The sequence below is a fragment of the Chelmon rostratus genome, chromosome 8 (assembly GCF_017976325.1).
Source record: "Chelmon rostratus isolate fCheRos1 chromosome 8, fCheRos1.pri, whole genome shotgun sequence".
Taxonomy (NCBI): domain Eukaryota; kingdom Metazoa; phylum Chordata; class Actinopteri; order Chaetodontiformes; family Chaetodontidae; genus Chelmon; species Chelmon rostratus.
This window is the reverse complement of record NC_055665.1, coordinates 17,513,485-17,535,518: the sequence shown is the minus strand read 5'-3', so window position 1 is coordinate 17,535,518 and position 22,034 is coordinate 17,513,485. Positions and strand designations below refer to the sequence as shown.

Here is a 22,034-nt window from a genome sequence, read left to right as displayed (position 1 = left end):
AAATTAAAGATTTACAACACACTAACAGGACCACTGTCAAAATAACATGGAATGAATACTCAATGATGGGAAATGTAGGCTTTTATTCTCATCCAGTATGAGTGTGTGAGTGTGTCTGTTTGCATGCATGCATGAGTTTGTGTGTATTTTACACACATGTGGCTCTGAAAGCCAGTGGTGAAAAAAGCCTCCAAGGGAAAAATAAATCACTGAGCTTCTGACAGTTGTCCTTTTCCTTCCCAACTCCCTATTCCTCCACATATGCCTCCTGTTCCCCAGGAAATGACTGGCTGTTTGGCCTTGTTAGCCAGCTGCATGCTTGCATGTTCAATTCCCCCTTTCTCTTTGTCTCTCTTCCCTGAGCTTTATTCCCTCTCACTCATGCAGTCTGTGAAGTTCAGCTCCTCACATGTTCAGGTTATGCAACTCATCGGAGAAGGAAAGAAACAAAACGCTAATTTGGAGATATCACAGCTTTTCCTAACCCACTCTGATGAGCTGAAGGTCATTTTAATTTGAGCTAATAGACAGGAACTGGCAAAACAATGGTACTTGCATAGAGAATGCCACAATGATTGGTAAAGTCTGGGGCAGACACTATAAGTGTCTGCAAAATTAACTGTTGTTGTGTGATCCAAAATGACATGGACATGCTTAACAAAGAGACAGATTAAAAGAGGAGAGAGATCAAAGATCAAGGTGTGGAGAAAAAGAAATAAATAAGACTGAGATGTAACAGGTTTACCAGTAAAATGTGTAAAGGCAAATGGGATAGAAGACTAAACCGTGTGTGTGTGTGTGTGTGTGTGTGTGTGTGTGTGGAGGGGTGTGCATGCTAGGGAAGACACAGCAAGCATCAGTAAGTAGGAGAGACAGGAGGTGGTTAGGGGGAAAACAAGTGAATGAAAAGAAGATGTGGGGGAGAAAGAAAAAGTGAGCAGGAGGTGGTGGGATTGGTGGGCGGGGAGAGGGGTGTAAGAGAAAAGGGAGAAAGAGAGAGAGAGAGGGTGAGGGAGGCAGGGAGACAGGAAAGACGGCCCCCTAGCTTCTTCCTTTATCTCCTTCCTGCATGGTGAGATGTGTGTCCTAGATGCCAGTATCAGTCTCTCCTGATGAAACAGATGTGCTGTCAGCTTCAAACGGCACGCTAACCTGTCATATCATAATCTAAGTGGACATAATACCTGATATATATACACTGGCACCATTTACTGCTGCCTGAGAGGAGCTGGGTGGAGGAGGTGGGGGAGGTGAGCAGCTGCACCATCGACTGTGACTGTGTGATGATGTGCATGTGTGTGCGTGCGAGTGCCTCAGTAAGTGCCTGTCTGCGAATGCATGTTTGTCCGCATGCTCACCTTCCCATGCCTATGCGTGTCCTTAACACACTCCGCAGCTCATACATGTTTGCTCTTACAGTGCAAACCTGAACCCACCGACCATAATATTGCCTATAAGTCTGAGTTCGCTGTGTGCTACTGATACACCCTTCTCCAAATGAGCAACATACTCCCCTAACGCTTGACAGGATTTCAGTGAAATGAGAGCACTACAGGAGAACCTGGCTGCGCTTCAATCCCACTGACAGACTGAGACCGAGACAGTTTCTAAAACTCCTGAAAATCCCTAACACAGCAGATTAGCATTATGTGCTGTACTCTCTACAACACATCTGCAGAGTGTCTTCTGTTACAGTGCCTTCCCCCTCACTAACCTGCTTCCAGAACAGGAGGATATCAATACATATCAGCCATTTAATATACAAAGCGCCCTGCAGAACGGCTATCCATTCTTTACAAGCCCACACAAACAGTGCAAACATACAGTAGGAATTACCTATGTGAGTCACTCTCATCGGCTGCAGCAAAAAAAAAAAAATAGCTAAACCCCAATAATTGGCAGTGCTTAATACACACACACACTCACATACACACACGGAGACAGCAGGAATGAGAAGCAGCAGATCAGAAATATCCCTGGGTGAGTGACAAAACGCAGACTGCAGCAGGGAGGGGCTTCGAACAATGAGCAGGTCGCCAGGGAACCCTTTGACGATCCCTGTCAATCAATGCCTGTCCTGCCATGTTGTCATGGAAACAACAAAGAGGGAGATATCAAAAGCACACAGACAAAAGACTGGCAGAGACAGACATCTGTAAAAATCACAGGCAGCAAGTGGACGGTTTCGCAAACCATAAATGTACAACATCAGTGATGAAACATGGCTAACGGTAGTCTGAAATAAATGATCTCTCCATCTGTTTTGAGATGCCGCATCTATTCTGACAGGATGCTAAAATCTGAAGCATGCGGGAGGAAAAAATATTAAGAGCTACATATCACCTCTATCTGCTCAATCACCGCAACTTGAAGATGTGTGATTCTGACTAGCGACTAGATTAAGCTCCTGCTCTCGTCCTGGACGCACATATGCGGAGCAACACCAGCAGCAAGGGGCGGGCTTGGGAAGGGGCAGGGCTGGCGCGCCGTCCCTGGCGGTCTGGTTTGCCGAGTGGGTGATGGCTGTGAGCAGGGCCATCTGCACGGGCGCCAAAGCGCCTGTCACTTTTGCTCGGGGACGTGCCGCCATCAAGGAGACAGGCGGCAGCGTGGCCAGGATAGCACTGCAGACTCACTGTCAGAAGCAGCAGCGATCAAGCCCACCACCAGCCACGCCAGATCACCGACAACACACACCAAGGATGCAGGAATTACCATCTCAGTGTATCACTTATCTTCCAATACCTAGACGTACGGTTAATACACTGTTAATAAAAAGGGATATAGAATATGTTAAGTACCAAAAAGGGTCTGTAATAATCCCTTTGGATGTTGTAATGGCCTTTTTAAAAATGCATAATGCACAAATGGATTGACATGCACACTTAGCGGTGCTGAGAGCAGGTATTATCAAAGGTTTCATGTCTCAGGCTACCAGATATACTTTGGCCAACAGATGTTTATTTGATTAGAGATAAGAGCTTGAGTGTGTGCTTTGTTCTCATCTGCCTTATTTATTATCATTCTTATTCAAATGAGAGAGTCCCTGAAGGACTACGCCGAGCAAAGTACCCATGAAGCACCCTCGATTCTGATTTGTACCTAATGTGTAAAGATTAAAAGAATGTTCTGCGTCACTGCAGATTTGCAATCTGTGATCAGGTTCGCGCATTTAACACTAGCTCTCAGAGACCGGACCAGGGCTGAGTCCTATTGTGGAGAACACACAGACAGTTTGATGTGATGTTTTTCTGATGAAAACACTGTGGTGAACGCCCTGTATCCTGCCTCAACACAACACTGGGCCTCACAATGGGACACCATGATCGACCTAAGTACAGATCATCTCTAAAGCATTCTCCCACACACGCGGCTTGACTTCATGTATGACTTGATTTTTGTAAATGATACCAAATGAAACACGACCAGCAGACACGTCAGCACTTTGGCAAAGAGTAAAGCAGAAACATATCACTCCTTTTCAAAACTTTGCTATCTTTCTCCGCCCTGCCCATTTTTTTGCCTTCTCCCTTTTCTTTGCTGAGAGTCTGCTGGTTGTTAAATCAATAAAACTCTCTGTCAGGCTCGCGGAGCTTCACCATTTGGCCGCTGTCAAAGCCAAACAAACCAGATAAGAAAGGCAGAAAGGCGATGAAACGAGAGAGAGAGAGAGGAAAAAGAAGGGGATGAAACCAGTCAGCCGCCCCTCTCCACCACCTCCACCACCAGCCCCATTTCTCCAACACCCCTCTTTCTATTTATTTACACACATTTCTTTATTTATTTGATGTGAGTTTGGGAAGAGGGGGCAATCACGGCAGTCATTTGCGGCACTAATGTCCAATCACGGGCCCCTTCACTCATGTGATTTAGGCAGTGCAGGAGTGGGTTCGCGGCCGAGAATGCTGGGGGGATAGACGGTGGATGGGGGGGCAGAGGCCGTTTAGGCCGGCCCCTAATAGGAAACTGGCAGTCTTATTCCTTCCCCAGATTCTGTTTGTCACCCCGCTCTCCATTACGTGCCTCTCAACCCTGATGGCTTTGGACAGGAGCTGATCAAAAAGCCATCGCTTGACCTACACGCCGTGGCAGAGCGAGACTCGCGCCCTGCACAGGGAGAGGGGGAGAAAGGGAGATGAGATAGAAGGGAAAGGGGAGGAGGTGGGGTGTATGTCAGTGTATGTGCTGAGAGGAGAAAGAGTGCGGCGGTGAGGAGGGAGGATGGAGGAGGGATGAGGAGGAGGTGGTGGTGGCGGGGGGGGTGATAGCTCTCGGACCGGGACAAGAGGGCTGTAAATAAAATGACATTATTATTTCCTCTGTCCCGTCATGTAGAAAAGCCAATTATGGTAATGCTGCTGCCGGCATGTCAGAGGGAATGCTGGGATGTGCTTCCCGTGAAGCGGCTAACATGAGAGCAATGCCCTGATCAGGAACACAGGCCTCAGTTTGACAAGAAACTGTACAGATAGGGAGAAGAAGAGAGAGAGAGAGAAACAAAAGAGAGAAAGAGATATGAAGCTCACAACAAAGCTGCATCTGGGCCTTGTTTTCTTCACAGATAAATATTGAGCTATCTGCAGGAGAAAAGATTTTTTGAAAAATCAACCCATTACAGCTGACAAAATGAAGTCTGGGCATCCAGAGTGTGAAGGGCGCGCAGTTTATTCTCACAATTTACTTTATATTATCCTGATCATATTTCACTCTCACTGCTACAGTCATACAGTCATAACGTTTCGGTCGCGATGAGCTGCGGAAATCCCTCTTTATCTCGTGAAAAATCAACAAGCAGCGAAACAAACACCCGCAAGGAGGCGTGTGGTACAGAATCTTATTAAGTGCAGCTCCACGACGTGAAAATGATTGAGAAGCCCCAACCTACGAGAAGCTATCAACCTGAAAAGTTCAGGAGTTCGTGAATTATACTCTGTCACACCTCAAAATTTGACGAGATGAATTATGCAAAGATGACGGTGAAAGAGCCGGATATTGAGGGTGAACGCGATCATTTACTTTAGAAGCTAATTCGTTCTCATCTCATCTCAGGCTTCTCCCGGTATCCCGCTCTTAAAATTCCTCCTACGCTTGATAGGGGGGCTCTCCTTAAAATAATTCCTCAGCTACCTTTCTTTCACTCCCCTCTTTCTCTTTTCTCCCACCCTCCTCCTCCTCCTCCTCCTCTCTCCAGCCTTGCTCACATGCCCACATGGGCCCCTCCCAAGCGGAATAATGGGAGCATATGGCCTAGGCAGCACCTACAGGGCCTTAAATAACTGCTGCAGCATTCCAGCTCGCTGTACCAATTTATCTCTCACCCCCACCCCCCCACCCCATTTCAAAACACTTCTAGCTTGAGTTGAGCTCGGCAGACAGCGGCGGATGGGACATATTGTTCTTCAGACACATAGCTACATAATGGACTGACGAAGAAAGTGGTGTGAATGCGAATAAGTGCTGTGCAAACAGGATTAGTGGTGAAATTCTGTATTATTGGCAGATATTCAGCGAGTCAACCACCAGCCTTTTCCGGTGATCGTTTGCGCTGGTGGCTACATGCAAACACTTCATGTCATGTTGATTTACAGTGGGCCAGCAGCATTATGTAAAGTCAACGCGCTGATCTCTCAGAGAGCAGTTTGTTGGTGTGTTTTTCCCTGCAAGCAGGATGGAAATGTAGGATTAGCTGCCAGTCTGTCCCTCTAAAACTTTGGTCCCTAACTACTGGCCGGACAGAGGCGGCAGGAAATCTTCCTGGCTTTTGAGGGGCTGCTCTGTTACTAAAGGGGTTCAGGTTCAATGACATTATCAGATGACGTTTCATCAACATTTTGGGGAAGATATTAATCATCTACTTGCTCATTCTACAAGCCGCTTTGAATAGAACCATCAGCTAAATGCCAAAATCAGCACACTATGGATTGATGAGGGGCATTCAGCTGACTAGATTGTTGTTCTGTAAAGTAAGGTGGGGTCAGAGGTCAGACAGGTAGACGGTGCTAAGCTGGCGTAGGTCATGCTCTCATGTAAATATGTCAATATGTCCCACATGCATCCTTCAATCTGACCTCCACAGAATGATATATGGATTGATGGGAGGACTGTGTGGGGGCATTTGTGCATATGCTTGCATACGGGCAGGTGTATACCAAGAGGCATGTGGGCAGGTTTGAATGTGTGTGTGTGTGTGTGTGTGCGTGTGTGTGTGTGGGTAAGTGAGAGAGAGTGAGTGTGAAAGGTGCTGCTGTTTTATTTATAGAGCAAGTGCTATTTATACCCAACTCAAAGATCAGTTCAGAGAAGCAGCTTGTGGGACACAGCCAAGATCACTCTCCATTACTGTGCATGCACAAAACCAACTCACACACAAACACACACACACACACACACACACTCACACTGAAGCTGGGCCCGCAAGCATTATCGTCTCAGCTTTTTACACATGCATGCAGTAACAACACAGGGAGACATTTACAGTATATCTAACCGAGTGTTAGTTGGTGAAGGGGTGGATTGGGGGGGGGGGGGTCACACTGACTGACTGAGTGTTCTTCATGGAGTACAGCAGGATTTAACATGCTGGGGGATCAATAGTGTGAACCAGCGCCAATCGATTGCAATTCATCTAGCTTTTTTTTTTTCAATTTCATTCTCACCCACTCACACTCCACATTGAGCTGCTGCTGCTGTCTTGAGAGGCAATACATAAATAAACATACACACATATGCATACACGTAAACACATAAACACAATAACACACACACACACACACACACACACACACCTGAGTGGCTGGAACGATTGCACCCTCCGTGCAAATGCAGGTTCAATAAACCCGTATGGAATTTATTTATTTTTATTGAGCATATCAGCCCATCCTGGTCTTCTCTGCATAACAAGGCCTGTATAATTAAACCATAAATTTCAGTGCGCTCCTTTAATTACCACAGACAATGTCAGGAGGCAGCAGAGTAAACAAATGGCTTTGAAGTGAGCAAGAAAAAAAAAAATCCTTCGACACAGCAATGGAGAAGCTGTTCATTTTGGTCGGGATGTTGTTGCACTTGAAAAGGATGAAACGTTCAAAAGAGTGTGCGTGCATGGGGAGTACAGTATGTATTTTTTCCCCCTCCTGCCATTTCTAAGAATGCTTTTGAGGGGTGCAGGTTTGCTGTAGACTGAAGGGAAGAATAATCTGTATCGCTGCAAGCATGATGATGTGCAAATATGTATATTTGGATGAGCATGACACGCTTGTAACAACTAATAAAGTATGTTGGGAAGTGTGCGTGTGTGTGTGTGTGCACGTGCATGTGTGTGTGTGTGTGTGTTTGCGCGGATGCTTAAGCATTTGTTTTTCCTGAACAAACAGAAGGCACAGGAGGTGCGCTTGTTTCTGTTAGTAATTTACTGGGAGCCAGGGGTTCTTGTCCCTCTTGACCATGACTGGAGACATCTGCAGATTTGTGTGTCTTAAACAGTTTACAGTATATGTGTGCGCGCGTATTGTGTGCGTGTGTGCACACTTTAGGTCAATGTCAACACACAGATCTGCTTCCCAGCAGCTTAGCTAATTACACAAGAGCCCTGAAGGCCACTTAGAACAGGTTAGCTAATTAACAAACAGGCTGATTGCAGATTAATTGAGAGGTGTTCCTAATCTTCACCCCTAAACGCAATGACAAATGCTAACTGGCGCTAATTAGGCCGGTATGGAGAGCTGAGAGTGGAGGTTGTATTTACAGTCACCGCAGCTCATATGGACGTGTGGCTTATATCCAGCTGCCTTTCACAGGTCTGCCAACAGTTTAAGCAAATAAAACTTCAGTGATGGTACTCGGACAGTCTCAGCAGCAGCCTTCTCAGGCTGTTAACAATCTAAACAGTCCAAGTGTGTATTTCTTACATTTTTCTTTAATTAGTTTGTGAATATAGCTCTGTGGTAGGAGTAGAATTTGTATAATTATTGGCAATTGTGTTAGTAAACAGTAGTGAATTATTTCATTTATTGCTTGCAATTTTAACTATCATATTTGTTTACTTTTAGCTGGGTTTACACTACTTCTTATGTGAACTACTAATTATCATTGCTTGTGTACTGTAATTACTATTATAGCGTCCTCAGCTTGGGCTCTGAGCATCATGTCACATCAGCAGTGAACACCAGTCTGTGTAAGCCACGTTACCTGTGATTATAATGTTCCGCTCTTCCTCTGAAAACTCCCTCTCGTATGTTCACTGAATGCAGCGATAAGACGATAATGTTTGCAATTGCCCTTTCAGTTTGAGTGTGTGTGTGTGTGTGTGTGTGTGTGTGTGTGTGTGTGTGTGTGCGTGTGGGATTTGGGTGCATTCGTGTCTGCTCCAGCCTCAATGGTGTGCGTAAATCATGAAACCTGAAACGGCTGCAACACAATAGGTTATAGTGGATTACAACGGAAAAACGAGGAGAAATAGGCCCCTCAGCAGGGATCTGAACCAGCACCCATCTGCGGGACGATCACCTGCCAATACCCCCACCCCCAACCCCCCCAAACACACACACACACACACTCAATCACAGCCACTAAAGCTACTCCCCAAGGCCCGACTTCTTCCAACTTCCATCTGCCTGGACAAATTTATCATGCAGCTCCCCTGTCTATCACACACACACCTGTGCCTTTTAAGCTGCTCACCCCCCCCCCCAAACACACACACTCAAATTCCACCTGGCCTCCTCCAACCTCTGACCCCACCCTTACCCAAGTCCCTCTCCCTCCTATAATCCTTCCCTCCATCCATCGACTCCTTCGCTTCCTTTCTGTCTTCCGCACCACCTGCGCTTTTAAATCCCCGCATCAGGATGGACTACTTCACCTGAACACACACGCACATTGCCAATAAATGCAGACACAAGCACGTTCACACAAACACACACGTGCACCTTCACCCAAATCCCGGGAAACACACACAAATACAGATACACAAGTATGCACACACACACACACACACACATATGCACTGTCCCTGACAAGACAACAGCCAGCAGCAGCTGCTTCCATCTCCTAGCAACGGCCAGCCTGATAGATGACCCAACGATGGATAATTACCGTAAATCACCACAGCTCACACACTAAAGGAGAGAGAGGGGCAAGAGAGCTTGAGAGACTGAGCAAGAAAGCGAGAGAGAGAGAGAGAGAGTAGGGACTGAAAGGGATCAGAAATAGAGGGCTGGGACTGGTCATGTGTGCACTAATGCACCTTGATGAGCTCAAATTCATCTGCCTTTTAAAGCACACACAAAATGTACAAATGCAGGCTCTCGTGTATCAACAAACACACTTAGATAAGCAGAATTCAGACGCTCTGGCGCACAAAATAAAACTGCATATGCGCATGAATATAGCATAAAAATCTGCATATAAGCACATGCGTCAGAGTGTGCACACGGTTGCGTATACAACACACAAAACACACGGAGAGATACACACCGGCAGTATTGTCGCTGTAACCTGAAACCACAGGCCCTGCCTCCCTACAGAGGAGCTCGCCTGTAACAGATTCACCTCTTTTACACTGAGGCGCCAATCAAAGGCCAAACTGTGCTGTAGGGTGTGTCTAAACACTGCTGTGCAGAGCAGGCATCACTTTTGTGGCGTACTGAACACAAAACTGGCGCCTGACAAAGTCTTACTGAGTTTTGGTCAGTGTAATAAATCTTCAGATGTGTAATGAGCTGCACCTGAAAGTTCCTCTGATTTGTAATAAGTTGTCCATAATCTTTTAACACTCCATTGACGATTATGAAACACATTTGCATAAAGTCATACCCGGCTGGAATGCAGTCTGTTTTCCACGCATTCTAAATTTAGCGAGATGACAAACTACCTCCAGAAGTTTTAAATAATTGCACTCTGGACAAAGTTTACTCCAAATTATCAACAGATCTTTGATATGCACACGCAGCTGCTCCATCTACTTCCCCTTCATTTTCTGCTCTCCCAGACATGCAATCTGTCCCTCTCTTTCCCCTCTTTCTTTCCTCGCTCCCCCGCCCTCCGCCCTCCCTCCCTCCCTCCCTGTGCGAGTCCTGGCTGCTGCAGACATTTGATCTGGCTGCCTTGTGATAGATTGACAGGTAATGAGGAGGTTGAAGGGGCGTTGGAGACAGGAGCAGGTGTTCAGCACAGTCTTTTTGGCCAGCACTAAGCTGCCATGTCCTTCACTGCTGCACCGCACCACTCCGCTTCCTCCCTCTCTCACTCATTCTTTCCCTCCTTCTTTCCTTCCTTCTTTCCACCATCCCCCCTTTCTCTTCCTGAGAGAAGAGGACTATGCAATCCATCACGCGGTGACACGGTCGGACATAGACTGTCTTTATATGGGGAAAAACGCATGGGCCATGGAAATAAATAGAGAAACGAACATCGAGTCCCATGCTGGCAGCAGCAAACTAGGCCTCGGACTGATCAGTCAAACTGTGTCGAGGAGAGGATGAGACTGATTTGGAGCATCCTGAGTAGAAGAGACCGATATGGGTTTTTTAGATGCTGATACTGGTCCCCATTTGACTCATATCAGGCGAAAAAGATTTAATTATTATGTGTTAAAACTCAAAGTGCACTCTTGTTAGGTTAGAAAAGCCTCTGAAACAGCATTTTAACCATGGTGCAATTCCAAAAGTCTTTTGTAAGCCAAACTTATGACATTCGTTTAGATTTAGCAGCTCTACAAGGCAGGGAATGCAGGTTTCATTGCAGGATTTACACACTTAAGTTGGTGAGTAAATCCTCCCACACCACACTGAGGAGCATTTTCTGGTCAGCCACCTGAAACCTGAAACATTACTAACACATTCACATTCGCTTGCTGTAGCCAGGCAGAAAGCTTCACTACATCATATCAGAGGTGGGCAGCCTTGTCTGGACAAATTCCAACACCGAGCCAATATTAGGAAAGATACTGTGCAGTATATATCAGTCTAACGCTACACCTATCTGAGTCACTCCACACTTTGACCTGTTTCAATCCTGCTGACATAGCGAAGCACCGCTGTGCATCATACCTCACAAACTAAGGAGGAGGAAAGAGCAGAGAGGAGGATGATGAGTGGGAAGACGGAGCAGAAATCTGAGGATGGGGAAAAATAAGGACGAGATGAATCAAAGATGTGCTGCCAGTGGATATGAATGCTTTTAAATGTGCAGTAAAGATCATTCGCTTTGGCTCTCAGTGAGCTTGAATTACTGCGTTTCTGCATTTAATCTTTTTTTTTGGTTTGTTTTGGTTGGAATTCACAAGTTAAGCCAAAGCAAAACGTATCGAGAAAAATCACAATGAAATGAAATTCCTTCATTGCTCGAGAATAGAGTGCAGTAAATCTTTGTTCTGAGCTTGAACTTGTCTTTAACCATGTGGTGCGCGGCAGGTGTAACCCAAAATGACTAGCACTGCAGTCGCTCTGGATCATGTGATATCCAAAATAATTTCCAGGATACTGGGAAACTTTCTCGATGTCAAAGTACTGTGGGACATATGGCCAAAGTCTAACGGCTCTGCTAAAGCGACCAACGTAGCTTCGAAAAAAACACCTTAAATGCAGTGAGGGGGGGGGTTGTGTTGTCGTCATAGGAGCCAGTGGACAGAGACAGTGGGGGGAGAACAAGGCTCGAGCCTATAAATCCACCCCTCCAGTTTATTACCCAACATTAAAGGACATGTCACCCTCCTAAATCAGCAGGCCGAGAGGAGACAGCAGGGCTAAAACAGGGAGCATTTACATGTTCTCAACATTCCTGAGAGGTGAACAAACCGCTCGACCACCTTCCTCCAGCTATATCAACATCGCAGCTCAAACTATTCGCGATTACGCACTGCATGATGGATGCCATCGGCTCGCTGTCATGACGGACCTTTCTGAAGCAGAGTGAGTTTGGACACGAAGAGAAATTCGTGCTTCCTGTTATCTAGGTTTTTGTTTTTATCAGCGTTTTCCCACAAATGGATTTAAGCAGTGAAATCCAGCACCTGGTCAGACGTCTGACCAGCTTTCTTACTTATTCATAGCTACAAAAACAGCTTCACCTGGACAGTCTTACAGACAGTTTAATTATTTAAAATAACACCAGATAAGAGTGTGTAGAATTAAAGAGGAAGCCACCAAGCTTAAAATTAGCCTTTCCCAATTGTCACCCTACTCAAAGAGAACCTGTTTTCTGGAAAAAAAAAAAAAAAAAACGTCATTGACGCGCAATCACATTCAAACACACTCGCCTGTCAGTTTATAACTCTCCTACTCTCACACACACGCAGACACACTCGCGCTCACACACAGACCAAACGTCGTCCAACACACAAATAGACACCCACACATACACACTTTTTAAGCCCTCGCCTGGCATCAGCTGTCACACAACCTGTCTCGGAGAACTAAGCAGAGACAGACGCTGTCAACTTAGAGTGCCTCAAATGCCCACATCCAGCCAGGCAGAGGAGAAATCAAGCCTGTCTCCCAGTATAATTTGCGCTAATCCTTCATGGGAGATAGTAAAGTCTATGGCATATCTGCCTAATAGCATCAGTCACTGGCAGGTTCTAATCTCATATTTAGACCCATTTCCATCACGGACTGACGACAAAAGCACCAGCACAAAGTGTGATTACCTTCTTATTTTTTACATTTCTGCATGACTTGACTCCTGATAATGGTGGGAGGGGGGATTTTAAAAACACGAGAAGCAAAAACTTTGAGGTTCTTTTCTTAGTGGAGGAAGAAGAAAGTCATTTCAGGCAACTACACGAGACAGGTAAGACAGGGGGGAAGAAAAGGAGTAAAGTAAGTGGCGAACTGTATCAGGAGAGGAAAAAGTGGAGGTAAAGAGAGTGAAAGCCTTTCAGTCAAGAGCCTGCACACACTCGCCCGCATTCGCGTCTACACATCCTCACGCGCGCACACCCTCACACTCTCACACACACTCGCCTTTTCAAAGCGTTTACAACCTGTGGTGTTTGTCCTGCTCTGCTGGCTGCTTTACCACGTGCATTTGAATGCCGACTGGAGTGCATCCCTCTCTTTCAGACAGCGCCATAAAAGACGACACACACAATGAGGGCTCTTTTCAGCCGAGTGGGGCTGCCTGGGGGTAGGGAAGCACCTCCAAAACCGCCACAGCACTTCAACTCTCGGGGCACAATGAGGAGCTGAGCCTTGATGAATAATAAGAGATTATTCATAAAGATGACAAACAGAATAGAAACAAACTATACAAAGTGTTTGGGATGAAAAGTCCTTTAGTTGCAGCTTTGCCTCTACAGAGTGTGTGTTGTCTGCGTGTGAGTGTGTGTCTCCAAGAGTGACCTGGTGAAAGTAGGGAGACAAAAAGAAGGGGAGGTAGCGCAAGGATCCTAATGAAGCCGTAAATCAGAGTCCGATGAGAACAGACGCTGAAGGAGGATCACATCACTGGAGATCAATGCAGACAGCTACACACACACACACACACAGGCGAGAATAAAGATGAGAAACACTCAGACGCAAACACATGCCAGAATTCCCAAGTGAGGCAGACTTATGAAGGTACAAGCGAGTACAGGAGCATGAGCACGCACATTCACACACACACACACACAGAGTGACACACACTCTCATCTTCAATCTATTAAACTTCCTCCACGCTGTCCCCCCCAGAACCCACCCATGGGCTCAGGAGTCCCACCTCCTTGTTCAATCCCGCTCGTCTGAATAATATCGGCCGTGATGAATGGCGCCATAACTCTGATATCCACAATCAATCTCTGCTTTAAAGACACATCCATCTTCTGTAATGCTAGGGGGTTGGGGGGGTGCTCGCCTGACCTCCTAGTGGGAAGGTGGGGGTACGGGGAAGGTGAGGGGGGTGGACTCAAGGGTGCTGATGGAAGGGAGAAGGGGAATGGAGCGGGAGGTGGAGTCGGAGGGGGGGGGGGGCAGTGAGTGATGCCTGTCAGCTCACATCTGGCTGCAAAAATAAATGAGGCTTATGAAGACAAATGAAAAAGGGGCCGTCTTCCCAGCCCCCCACCCCCCTGACAGACACACACAAACGGACAAAATGCAGCGAGAGGACGAAGGAGGTGAAGAGACAAAGAAGAGAGAGGGAGGGGTGGCGAGTTTTTCCGCATGTCGAAGCTAAACAGCGAAGCTGTCGAATACACGTGTACGTTTAGCATCGCCGCGAGCTGAGCAGCCCGTAGGTGCCAAAATACACTCCAGAGCTTTAGCAGAACTGTGCAAACGTGAGGCTTCTGCTAAACTTGGCTGCACGTTACAATCAATGATCTGATGAAGACTCTTCGCCACTGACTGAAAGTCATACCTATGGCTGTGTGTGCAGGGGGAGGAGTATTTAGGGGGTTGGAGGGAGGGTTTTAGAGAGTGAACTATCTATGACCTGTGAGAAGGGTCACCCCTCACTGACACCGCCACTGAATATCTTCTTAATGATGTACCATGTCTTTTAACCCCCGCAGACAAAGCAAGGAAACATTATACTGTCAGGAGGGCTCCCCCATGACTTCTTCTTCTCTTCTTTTTTTTTCTCCTCTTTTCCCCCTTACTCACTCTCTCTCTCTCTCTCTCTACGTCTGCCCCGAGTCTGATTTTTAATAATTAAACAGAGAATTTCACCCAAACTTTCTCAGCTGTTCTCCAGGCTCTCTGATCTGCCAGGACCTGGCTGGAGCCTGCACCGACTGCTACAAGTTAAAATATAGTCTGTTTAGTCTGGTTTTAGAAAGCAAAAGTAAGCGAGCAGACACGGTTTTCAAAGCGCGCTCGCAAGATGTAGCAAAATGTTGTGCACTTGAAATACTTGCAGGCACTGAGGAAAAATGTCATACAATCTGGCTACTAAATGGTAACACTGATCCAGAATTATATGATTTCTTTAGTTTTGGACACCATGGATGGATTTTATGGATTTTACTTGATCTCTTCTCATTAGTGTTTGTGTGTTAGTGTTTCGCTTGCACTTGCTCAAAAGAAAAGTACTAAAAAATAAGACTTGAAGAAACGTGGCAACAAGAACAACACGGCCTTCTTCACTGAAACTGGATGCAGGTAATGCTTCTCTTTAAGTCTAATCTGGCCCCAGTGGAGGAAGGGACAGGCACCCAGGTGAGATAGTTTATTGATTCTGGAAGTGGCTAGGATGGAGTTAACCCTAGCAGGGGCTGATGATGGGGGTGGACGAGGGGTTGGGATGAAAGGTGAGCCGATGATGGATGAGAGGAAGCTGGAAATGGGGTGCATGCGGCGAGGTAAGACATTAACACAAAAAGTTGTAGATAGGCACGCCACGACTGGACTGACATAGCTCAGAATTGTAACTGACACGTCGGTAACAACAGGCGTTCCTATGTACAAGCTGTTCTGCAACGTAATGCGTTCTTAAACGGGCCCCGAGCGTTCAGTGCCGTGACCCCACAGACCTCCGACTGGGGGCCCGACGAGCCGGGAAAGCTGTAATCTCTCTGTCAAACAACTCTTCAGTAGCAGGTAGGGAGTGTGTGTGTGTGTGTGTGTGTGCGTGCATGTGCGCAAATATAAATGTTTCCAGGCCACTAAGAGATAAAATGAATAAAAAATGACAGCAGTAAGTAAAGAGCGATAGGGAGAGTGCTAACAGCTATGCTCTAATAAAGCTACAATAATAACAATCAGAAAGATAACGGCCGTCTTTAACCAGATCAGCAACAGCAAGACAAACAACCTCTTGCCCCGGAGCAGAATAACACACACACACACATTACTAATCATTTGCCACAGAAATTCAAGCAGCAAGGTAAAGCTGCTGCATTAAACATCTTTCCGTACCAAAGTTCAGGACTACAGTATATTAATACCATCATTGGGTGATAATTTTATGAATGACTATAAACACATTCTGTGTAGGTTGAACTGCTAGCTTGAAGGGTTTTGAATGCTCTCTTAATGTGATTTATTCTTTAAGATTTTCTTCAAAGTTGGACTGACATTGGCTTTAAGGTATGGCAAGTGTCTGTTCTCAGTGGGGCAGCCGTGCATACAGAAACACACACACACGCAGACGCACACACGGCGGCTGTGTGTGAGTACAGGGAAGACAGAAAACATTACAGGGCCCTTTTTTTGGCACCAGGCAAAGTGAGCGGGGAGGGTGGAGGTGGTCGGGGGGGCAGAGAGGAGAGAAAACGAGGAGGAGAGTGAACGGCGGGGGCGGGCTGAGGCAGTAGAGATGAGGGAGGAAGGGAAGGAGGGAGGGTTGAGCGTTGGAATGAACTCTCTCAGGCTTTGTGGTGCACGTTTCCCAAGGCCCCCGCCTGGCCCCTTTGATAAATGACACATGTCATTCTGTCAGCTTGTGACACTGCAGCTGGGAGGCCCTGTGATGTATGGCTCTGCTGAAAAAGGAAATCAACTTTTTTCCCCCCTCTCTCTCTCTCTCTCTCTCTCCTGTCTCCCTCTCTCTTCCCTTCTTTCTCCCTCCCTCCTTCCCCCGGCCCAGGCTGAGTGCACGGCCTTTTTATATGAGGATTTAGGTTTCCTCTGGTCCAGTAAGTCCCCCCCCCCCGTGCCCTCCTCCCCCTCGCAGCGATAGACAGGCATGCATGCAGCCAGGTTGCGGCTGGTTTGTTCTCCCGCACACACTCACACAGGCGGACACTCGCAGTGACGCAGCTTTTATGATCGTGTACAAAGCCGTAACCCGAGGAAAAGGGGGCAACGGCGCATCAGAGGTGGATCCAGGATTTATGGCCAAAAGCCGAGGAAGTAAACAAAGTACGCACTTTTTAGTAGGGAAGGAGGGGGGGGCAGGTGGAGAGGGGGTAAGATTCCGGTTGGGCAGGATGGCTGGTGTCTCCCACTGGGTCATCTGTCATCCATGTGTCTGACTGGAGGACGAGCACACACAGCTCTGGAAACATTGCGCATACACACACTCCCACAGGAACTGGGATGAACTAAGAAAAGTATGCCACACACACACACACACACACACATACAGTATAGATGCAGGCAGATAAATATTCACACTCGCAAAGAGATTTCAGAGCAAATACCCGCACTATCAATCTTCAAACGGTGAAAAAAAAAGGAAAACAAAGATGCAATGAGATTTCATTTCACAGGGCAAATGAGTCCAGCCAATGAGCTGCTCCCGTAAGGCCTGCCCTAACCCTCCCTTCCTGGCAGATTAGCCTATCACGGCATCCCATTGACCTCTCCACTCCATGCGCCGCCCACGCAATGGGTGAGCCAGCATAAAGAAGACCAATCTCTCTCTTTCCCTTTTTTTTTTTCCTCTGGATACACACTTTCTTACTCTCTCTCTAATCATATCCTGGTTCTTTCACTTCCTCGCTCGACCCCCTCTCGCTCTCTCTCTCTCTTTACACCCCTCCTCCCTCTCGTTTCTCTCTCAACGGCTGACCTGTTATCAGCGCTCTGGAGATTTAACAGCCAAAAGAAAAAAAAAAGAAAAAAACTGCAGAGCTTGAGTCAGGCGTGACGGAGGGACGTTTCCCAGTGTCGCCTCTCAATCTTCATGTGATCACACACACACACACACACACACACACACACACACAATTCAGCGACCACTTTAGGACAAACAAGCTGATTTGGAATCAAGCAGATGTCCAGTAAAATCATCATGAGGTGACGGACGTGTGGAACAGCATTCAGGCCATTCAGCCGGGCTGCATACACGCTAATGAGTAAGAGTTCACTATGTGTTGCTATGGGGACCAGGGCGACTTTGACTACAGGAGAGCAAAAGAGCGAGAGACACAGAAAGACACAGGGGGAAGAGAGGACGAAAACAGCGTGGAAAGGAAGGAGAAGTTGGTGAGGATCCAAGAGACAAAGGAGGAAAAGAAGCTGTTTTCCAATATTTATAATTTATGAAAAGGTGACCCATAGCTCCAACATGACGGCTATATTTCATTGTGCAGTAATCAATTCATTTAACAGTAATGTAGCATTTTGATCGGATTAAACAACAAGGCAATAATATTTTTAGTTTTATTATTCTTATCATTGCTATGATAATTATTGGCTTATTCGCTTAGAGCATTTTAGTATCATGTAATTCTGTTTGATGGGGAAAATACTTGGAAATTTTGGTGGCTTGAAAATTATTCAAATGAATAGCCTGCAGAATTATTAATATCAGTGATGTGCACCTTCCAGCAGCGAAACCTTGATATCGGCTGTGAAAGGCTTGTATCCGTTTGAACGTAACGTCAGCTGAGGAGGAGAGAAACTGAGCCGGAGAGAGAGGGAGAGCAAACAAAAGCTCGCAAAGAAGCGCAGCAATCGCCCCGGACTGCGACCACCCGGGGGTCGCGACCTGCCCGCGACCCCTTCAGATGTGCACTCTGGCCGGGGTGGGGGTGAGTGTGTGTGTGAGGAGCGGAGAACAAGGCATCATTAGGGTTGAGTGATGAGTGGTGGCCATGTCTGACGACTGCAGGGTAGAGCTCCGCCACAGGACCGACGCTGCATTTATAAATGCCAGAAGGCCTTCACAATGCCGTCAACAGCACCAGTGCAACAACTGTGTTTATGTGTGTGTGTGTGTGTGTGTGTGTGTGTGTGGTTAGAGGAGGGGGGTTGAACCACCACTGGTATGAGCCCCCTGTTAACAAGCTGCCTCTGTGACCCACAGGATATTGCTATACACATGTAGACAACAAACACATTGAAAACACACAGCGCCGCCGCCACTGGAGGAGCATTCCTCCCGCTAATGTCCAGCTACATGAATAGTGTGGCCACTGTAGCCATTTTGTTTTCGCTCAGTCTCTCCAAAGTTTGGTTAGAGCGGTTTGACTTTCTCTTTTAATCACAGCTGGAGGAGAGGAAGAGGGAGGCACGAGGAAATGAAGGAAGTGATACGACAAGAGGGGCAGTGTGCGGAGGCAGGACCGTGGGAGTGTGCTGTCGTACGCGCGCGCGTGTGTGTGTAAGAAGGCGGCAGTGTTGGACTCCAAGGTCAGCCGATAAACGCCACATTCACAAGTCAAGAGCGGAGGAAGGTGGAGGAACCTGCAACCTCCGCCGATTCGTCCAATCCTAGCCGAGCACTGGCCTCAATTAATCACTGGAATTGTTACACCATGGTAATACCAAAAACAATCTCCATGATCACACGCACAAACAAAATTTCAAATTGCTATCATCCATCTCACCTGCCCCCGTTAAAAGGGGAGGGGAGGGGGGCAGGCGGGGGCAGTGGTGAACCATTCATTGGCCTCCCTCTCCGTTCTAAAGGCCTGGCCAGTGAGATGATGGTGAAAAATTAACGGCAGGCAGCCAAACAAGTGAAGGCGCCAGGGTGAGGGGATCAATGCACGGCATCCGCGGCGGGAGCAGCTATGTAAAACACTTGCCTTAAGTCAGCCGCATCCGGTTAATATTTAATCCCTCCATCCATCTCCACAAAGAGCATTTCCCTTTTAGCTTTAGCTGCCGTTTACTTTGATTACACACAACCGTTTGGGGTGGATGGGGTGGGCGGGGTGGGGGCAAAGCAGGAATGATAAGAGAGCATGGTGGGTGATTTGCATGGGGATGGAAAAATATTCTCAGGTTTGATAATCGCTCGGAGCAGTCTAGTGCCAGTGTGAGACAGAAGAGAGGAGGTAGGCCCGAAGAAAGAATTAAATAAAAAGAGAAAGAGGGAGAGAGGTTGAGGAACAGGAAAGGAAAGGGGGGGGGGGGGGGGGGGGGGGGGGGGGGGGAGAGAAGGTGATGCGGAATGAAGCTCAGAAAAACAAACCGAATTTCACTCCGAGGGGTTGCCTTATTTAAAACAAGAGATATGCAAATAAAGCAGGAGTAGCGAAACAACACTGATATTATCTTCCTCGGTTATTTTCTGTGGCAAATTATTTCTAGGGAGGAAATCCAAAACTGTAACTCCCAAGTGAACATGCAAATCCATCTGTGTATTCTTGGGGAGCCTTCTGCGCTCACTCTCATGTTGCTTTTTCGCGTTGCTGTTTTTGCTTCCTCCTTCCACCGATTGAAGCTTCTCATGTTTATTTTGCGCCGGCACCGAAAACTGCATTTATTACAGACGCCGAGTAATAACTACACAGCGTCAACAGCGTGGCACACGAGCAGATAATAACTTGAAAATTCATGCAACATATGTGCATGTAAGGGTAAATTATACGGTGTATAATTAGACATAAAGGTACGTAATACTAAACTTTATGTCTCCGTCTCTATTACTCACACACACACACACACACACACTGTCATCACTTTGGCCAACTGAATCCTAGTCTCACACACATAATGCTTTCTATTACACTTAAACAATTAAAGGGAAATGAAACTGCATGCCACCGCGCTGATTTAAACCTCTAAAAAATTGAGAAAATATGGCAAATGGAGAACACACATGCTTAAATTTCCTCTTTTTCGCTGTAAAGCCAGAAGCCTGCCGACCCAAAAATGTGTTTGTCAGCCAGCGGGTTTACTGGAAGGGAGCCTTCGAGATGGGCAATGGCAACTGTTCATTTTCTCACTCATTGACCTCAACTCCCCACTTTACAATGTGGAATAAATGCGGGCCTGTATTAGCCAACAGGGTGAGTACCAGAGGATCAAGGGAACCAGGATCTAAGTTAGGCTGCAGCCGCCGCTTTGCAAAAGGTGAACACGCCGCACACTGTGCACAAACGCACTCAGACACATCACACACACACACACACACACACACACACACCAGGGATGTAATGAAGGGGCTTTTTAACCTGTAGAATGGAGTTAAACACCATATTGCAGTCTGTTATAAATCCTTATAATTGAGGGTTATTTAAAAGGCCGTAATAATCTGATGGAAGGGTCTCATGCTGAAGCTAAATCAACGTCTTTCGATGCGTACGTCATCGCATCTTTCTGCTAATGCTTAGTTACCTGACGGCAGAGCGGGACTCAAACAGTAGATCACAGTTCAAACGCAAACAAATGGACAAAACTGGAGACCGTCCACCCCGCGGCCGTCCACCTAGAGACACATCAGAGTGATCACTAATACGGCGAGCTATTGACCAGCGGGCATCTGCCGCTGGCTGCCGTTTCAAAGGGGGGAGAGAGTCGGGGCTGCGGGGCCTGTGACAACACTGACAAGGGTAAAGTGTTATTTCGCCCGCACGCCGACAGCTGGACAAGGGGGTGGGAGGGTTGAAGGGGGTTGTTGCAGGGATGGAGGGAAGCGTGTGCGAGTCAGGAGGGGCATTCGGCCGGCCGGGCAGTAATTCTTAATTGACACCTGTCAGGATAATGGTGGCAGTCACAGCTGTTGTGGGAGAATTTGTCCATTGTCCCATTCATCTGTCAGCTCTAATACCCATCCTAAAAGCCCCCCCCCCAACACACACAACCTCCCACATCATCCCGCTACCCCTCACCTTGCAATCCATCCACCCACATAGACCCCTACCCACTAACACCAGCTTCTTTGACGGTGCTGGTGGACTAAACGCTGGCGCCCGCTGCCATCATCGACCGCTCTTCCCATCTTTCTCGACTCCATTCAATTACTGGAATGACAGTAAAGTATAAATAAAGCCGAACGTGACACTGCTCTGCGTATTCAAACCATGTTGACATGACAAAGTATTTGAGGAAAAGCGGCTCCAGAAAAATCAAGAATGCACAGTTAAACTCTTCGCCTCCTTCCCTCATTTGTTTCCCTTTCAGCTTTTTTATTTCTCCACCTAACTTTGTCTGGTGAGGTACGACCGACAGACGGGGGAAGCGGTTTAAAAAAAGAAAGAAAAAGCACCATTTTTTTCATCCCCGTTTTTCACTCACCACACCCCCCCCCCCCCCCCCCCCCCCCCCCCCCCCCCCTACCAACCAGCACTTCTCTCTCTTTTCTCTCTGCTTTTGAGTGGCAAAGAACCAGCATTTATCCAGAAGAGAGGGGGATGTGAGATGAGAAACATGCTGGAGAGGGGAAAAGAGCAAGAAATAAAGGGAGAGGGAGCGCCGAGCAATGAGACGAGAGATGAG

General features: G+C 47.1%; 1 protein-coding gene across 1 annotated transcript in view; it reads right to left on the bottom strand.

Annotated features, from left to right (window-relative positions):
- The window catches only part of LOC121610941 (teashirt homolog 1-like), a 34,380-nt gene that overhangs the window by 4,938 nt on the left and 7,408 nt on the right, over positions 1–22,034 (bottom strand). The gene's annotated exons all lie outside the window — the stretch shown is intronic.